The 5654-nt window shown below is 46.4% G+C and overlaps 1 long non-coding RNA gene across 2 annotated transcripts; it reads left to right on the top strand.

The window, feature by feature from the left end:
• Positions 1 to 3216: 3216 nt before the first annotated feature.
• Positions 3217 to 4398, top strand: LOC125801616 (uncharacterized). Of its 2 annotated transcripts, none has more exons than XR_007438823.1 (3): positions 3217 to 3477; positions 3993 to 4081; positions 4185 to 4398. It is a non-coding gene; the product is annotated as an uncharacterized LOC125801616 (long non-coding RNA). The 2 variants fall into 2 exon arrangements; XR_007438822.1 differs by lacking the exon at positions 3217 to 3477 and adding an exon at positions 3554 to 3889.
• Positions 4399 to 5654: the final 1256 nt, after the last annotated feature.

Genomic DNA, 5654 nt, shown 5'->3' with positions numbered 1-5654 from the left:
TGGAGCTGGAGCAGCTGGGACTGCTGGTGCTTGAGCTGGAGCAGCTGGGACTGCTGGTGCTTGAGCTGGAGCAGCTGGGACTGCTGGTGCTTGAGCTGGAGCAGCTGGGACTGCTGGTGCTTGAGCTGGAGCAGCTGGGACTGCTGGTGCTTGAGCTGGAGCAGCTGGGACTGCTGGTGCTTGAGCTGGAGCAGCTGGGACTGCTGGTGCTTGAGCTGGAGCAGCTGGGACTGCTGGTGCTTGAGCTGGAGCAGCTGGGACTGCTGGTGCTTGAGCTGGAGCAGCTGGGACTGCTGGTGCTTGAGCTGGAGCAGCTGGGACTGCTGGTGCTTGAGCTGGAGCAGCTGGGACTGCTGGTGCTTGAGCTGGAGCAGCTGGGACTGCTGGTGCTTGAACTGGAGCAGCTGGGACTGCTGGTGCATGAACTGGAGCAGCTGGGACTGCTGGTGCATGAACTGGAGCAGCTGGGACTGCTGGTGCTTGAACTGGAGCAGCTGGGACTGCTGGTGCTTGGGAGAGCGGCGCGGCCGCCGCTGAAATCTCGGAGAGCGGCGCTGCCGCCGCTGCAGTCTGTGAGCGCGGCGCGGCCGCCGCTGAAGTCTCGGAGAGCGGCGCGGCCGCCGCTGAAATCTCGGAGAGCGGCGCGGCCGCCGCTGAAATCTCGGAGAGCGGCGCTGCCGCCGCTGCCGTCTGTGAGCGCGGCGCGGCCGCCATTGAAATCTCGGAGGGCGGCGTGGCCGCCGCTGAAATCTCGGAGAGCGGCGCTGCCGCCGCTGCCGTCTGTGAGCGCGGCGCGGCCGCCATTGAAATCTCGGAGGGCGGCGTGGCCGCCGCTGAAATCCCGGAGAGCAGCGCTGCCGCCGCTGCAGTCTGTGAGCGCGGCGCGGCCGCCGCTGAAATCCCGGAGAGCAGCGCTGCCGCCGCTGCAGTCTGTGAGCGCGGCGCGGCCGCCGCTGAAATCTCGGAGAGCAGCGATGCCGCCGCTGCAGTCTGGGAGAGCGGCGTGGCCGCCGCTTGGATCATGGGGTGCAGCGTTTCAGACGCGTGCTTCACGGGGCGTGGCAAGAAGAGATCCGACGCTGCAGCACTGGAGCCCGAAGCTGCGGTCGAAGTGAAAACCCGGACTGGAGTCCTACTCGCTCGTGCAGAGTCTGGTGTGAGGAGCGCGGGGAAAGTCTTTGACCGCGGCTGGCTTGCCGCGCAGGGGGTCTCGGAGCGCGGTTCCACTGCCATCGTGGAAGGAAGAAGCGGCAGGCGGGCTGGTGCAGGAGGATAGTCCTCTTCCTCCTCGCTGGACGCAGGTGTGAGGAGATCGGAGTAGTCCCAGAGAAAGGACTCCTCACAGCCTGCATCCAAGTCACCCCCTTCCTCCTCGGGGCGAGGACCGAGGCTGACAGCACACACCCCCAGCGCCCCCCCAAAATTTTCCCCGCTCCGGAGGGAGTCCTCCCGCGCCTTGCGGGCTTTTCGGGCCTGTTTCCTCCGAGACTTTTTTTTCTTATGAGTCTCGGTGGGCACCGCTGAAGCTGGGCTCACGGGCTCCAACCCGAGGAAAGGCGCCGGGAGCGGGTCATCGCCCCGGATTCGCTCGGCGAGGAGGCGGAGAAACTCCAGGTCCGCCTTCCGAGCAGCATGCCACTGGCTCACGTCCATTTGGTCGGTCTTTTTGTCAGGGTTTGACCCAGGCAGAGAGACGAGGAGGCGGACGTATACACAGGTAGGGCGAAATTTATTAAATAAATATAAATAAACAAGTAAACAAGAAACAAAGAAAAACAAGAAACAGAGGCGAGCTAAAACTAACAAACAAACAAGAGGTACTAAAGATAAACAAACGGGGAGACTATAAAACTAGGCAGGATAAACTAAAACAGGGCAAGGGAATAAACTAGGGAAAACACAGGGAACTAGAAAATAACAGAATAAACAGGAAGAATATATACTACAAACAAATAGGGAGGCTGACAAAAACAAACGAGGAAAACAATAAGGAACTAAACTAGATGGATAATAACTAACAAACAAAGCGGGAGTAGATAAACAAAGAAATAAACTAATAACTAAAGCTAGACAATGAACTAAACAGAGCAAGGATTAAACTAAGATAGACACGGAGAGAAACACTGAGAGAAACACTGAGAGAAACACTGAGAGAAACACTGAGAGGAAATCTGGGAACACGGGAAGACAAACGACAGGAGACAGTGCAAAGACCGACAGAGGACAAGTAACAGAGGAAGTCTATTTAACTAAACAGGAAACACACTGGGAGTGGAAACACCTGGGGAAGGGGTGGAGCTACAAATGAGACATGAGGTAATGGAAAATCACAGGCAGAACACAGGGGCACGGGTCACGTGGGACAACACAGGCACGAGGACAGACAGGAAACAGGGCCAGGCGTGACAGCTAGGGCCAATGTCCCTATGGCCCCGCCTCTTAAAATGCCATGTTAATTCGAAATAGTGACTCCACCAAAATGTTGAGCAGAGCGTTTTAAAGGTTAAACTCTTTAAAGAAATTATTCTTAAAGAAATGATTCTTAAGATGGTTCTTTGAGAGATGTCATAGAAAAAAACAAAATTCGTAGAGGGGTCAGGCATCATTTTACCAGTATCACCATGTTTACGCGCTTAATTGTAATTTATAAAATCTTACACAGTGAAAAATATATGAGTTAAAACTGCGCCAAAAGTTTTACAAACATAAAATTAAATCTGCATTCAAAATGTTCAAGTTTTTAAAGTGTGTGTTGCAAATTCAAAATAGAAACATATACATTAAATATACATTTTGAAATATGTTTGGTCACTTCATTATTCTTTATTTGTGTTGTTTTGGGGGAAGGGGAACTATAGGGGGCCAATTAGATTTAAGCTAGAGGAGTTAAAATTGTGACAAAAGTTTTACACACAAAAAAAAATAAAAAGATCTGCATTCAAAATGTTAAAAATCAAAGAATTCAAAACAAAAACAAATATATGAAATAGAGATTTTTAAATATACTTTATTACTTTATTGTTCTTTACAGCTTTTTGAAAATTATTTGCTTTTGGATTTTTCTAGTCTTTGCTTTCTTTTTTTTCTGTTTTTGTGTATTTTCTGTGCATTAATGGGTTTAATCACGGAATTTTACTGTTGGGGTTTAATGCATGTTATACTTATGTTTTTACATTACATTACATTACATTACATTACATTTGGCAGACGCTTTTGTCCAAAGCGACTTACAATAGTCAAGTACAATGTAAAATAAGTTTAAAGGTAAAAACAACTTTGGATAGGGATAAAAGGAGGTCAAAGGGGAATAATAGGATAGAGGAGTGAAGGAGAGGAAGAAGGAAATGAGGTTAGAAGTAGTTAGTGTGTTAGAGGTGTTAGGAGAGTAAGTGCTCTTTGAAGAGCTCTGTCTTCAGGAGTTTATTAAAGATAGTGAGAGATTCTCCTGATCTGGTAGTAGAAGGTAGTTAGTTAGAGGTGTTAGGAGAGTAAGAGCTCTTTGAAGAGCGCTGTCTTCAGGAGTTTATTAAAGATAATGAGAGATTCTCCTGATCTGGTAGTAGAAGGTAGTTAGTTAGAGGTGTTAGGAGAGTAAGTGCTCTTTGAAGAGCTCTGTCTTCAGGAGTTTATTAAAGATAGAGAGAGATTCTCCTGATCTGGTAGTAGAAGGTAGTTAGTTAGAGGTGTTAGGAGAGTAAGTGCTCTTTGAAGAGCTCTGTCTTCAGGAGTCTCTTAAAGATAGTGAGGGATTCTCCTGATCTGGTAGTAGAAGGTAGTTAGTTAGAGGTGTTAAGAGAGTAAGTACTCTTTGAAGAGCTCTGTCTTCAGGAGTTTCTTAAAGATAGCGAGAGATTCTCCTGATCTGGTAGTAGAAGGTAGTTAGTTAGAGGTGTTAGGAGAGTAAGAGCTCTTTGAAGAGCTCTGTCTTCAGGAGTTTATTAAAGATAGTGAGAGATTCTCCTGATCTGGTAGTGGAAGGTAGTTAGTTAGAGGTGTTAGGAGAGTAAGTACTCTTTGAAGAGCTCTGTCTTCAGGAGTTTCTTAAAGATAGCGAGAGATTCTCCTGATCTGGTAGTAGAAGGTAGTTAGTTAGAGGTGTTAGGAGAGTAAGTGCTCTTTGAAGAGCTCTGTCTTCAGGAGTTTCTTAAAGATAGCGAGAGATTCTCCTGATCTGGTAGTGGAAGGTAGTTTGTTCCACCATTGGGGAACTCTGTATGAGAACAGTCTGGATTGCTTTGTGTGAATGTTTGGTAAAGCGAGGCGACGTTCATTGGAGGAGCGCAGCGGCCGGGAGGTAGCGTAAGCCTTCAGGAGCGAGTGCAGGTAGGAAGGAGCCTGTACTGTCATCACCTTGTAGGCGATTGTAAGAGCTTTGAATTTGATGCGAGCATCAACTGGTAGCCAATGGAGCTCAATGAATCAACTGGTAGCCAATGGAGCTCAATGTTTAAATAATATTAGGGATTAATTATATGAGATAAAATATTAGGTAACGTTTAGGTCTTATAAAATCTCAGTAGTCTAGGTGAGTTCTCCAGCGCTGAGCCTGATGCTCATTAGGATCTTGTTTAGCCCGAGAGCGTCTTTAATGATTGGCCTGTTTTCAATTCCAGCTATAGAAAATCATTTCAGAGCAAGGTCAGTCCGACTCCTCCTGCAGGGCTTCAGAACTGATGATGCAACGTGATGAAGATTCATTTATAACTTTATATCTTTACTTTAATCTTTCATTTACCAAAAACAGATACAACCAGCATCTGCTCATCTCTATCTTACACCCCACCAACAGTTCATTTTTACTCCGTCCTCCTGTCTGGTTTAAACAGCAGCAGATCTTCTGAATATATCTACACTGATGGGCGTGGTGTTCTGGAAATGAAATGAGGTGTGTTCAGGTACATTTCTGGAGTTTTATCTTGTTTATCTTGGAAACAGAAAACAAAGGAGCTCCACTGACTGAATACAACCTAGACAGACGCCAACAGTCAGACGTTCATCGCTATCTCGGTAACACATGAACACACAGTGCACAAACCCAACTTTTACATCAACAATAAACAGAATAGTAAATAAAACCAGCGTCAACCAGCAGCTCAGTTTCCTCTGCTGAGAAGAGTTTGTTGAACACGTCCAGGTAGCTGCACCGTTACAATAGCAATCCGCCAAAGACAGAGCTCACCTGATCTACTCTTAAAGAGAATGATGAGCAAGATTAAGACACTCTGATCGGTTTATTTCACTTAACCCTAACGCCCAAAATAAACCACACCCATGATTATTTAATTAAGAGAATTGGTACATGACTTTTTTAGCATTTTTTAGCAGGACACGGTTTACTTTTCCTGTCGTTACGATAACAAAGACACACTGACACGCCGCCCTAAATCAAACTGCATGATGCACAATTGATGGCTTGCCTATAGATCGTTAAAATAGGGCAACGGGGTGTCTTAAAAAAAAGTGAAATAAATCTTTCTAAATGACACGATGATCTAATAGGTACCCAATTCCCCCATACCTTAATTCATATAAATAATGAGACATCCTGTAAAAACAGGGCCAAAAAATGCAAAACAATAGTTTGATTTCCATGTATGATTACTTTTTTAAGCATCACATACAGTAAAAAACGTTTTTTTGAAAATTGCCTCTTC

Source organism: Astyanax mexicanus, chromosome 4 (assembly GCF_023375975.1).
Source record: "Astyanax mexicanus isolate ESR-SI-001 chromosome 4, AstMex3_surface, whole genome shotgun sequence".
Lineage (NCBI taxonomy): Eukaryota > Metazoa > Chordata > Actinopteri > Characiformes > Acestrorhamphidae > Astyanax > Astyanax mexicanus.
The sequence above is the reverse complement of the archived record's forward strand: the minus strand, read 5'-3'. Positions and strand labels throughout refer to the sequence as shown.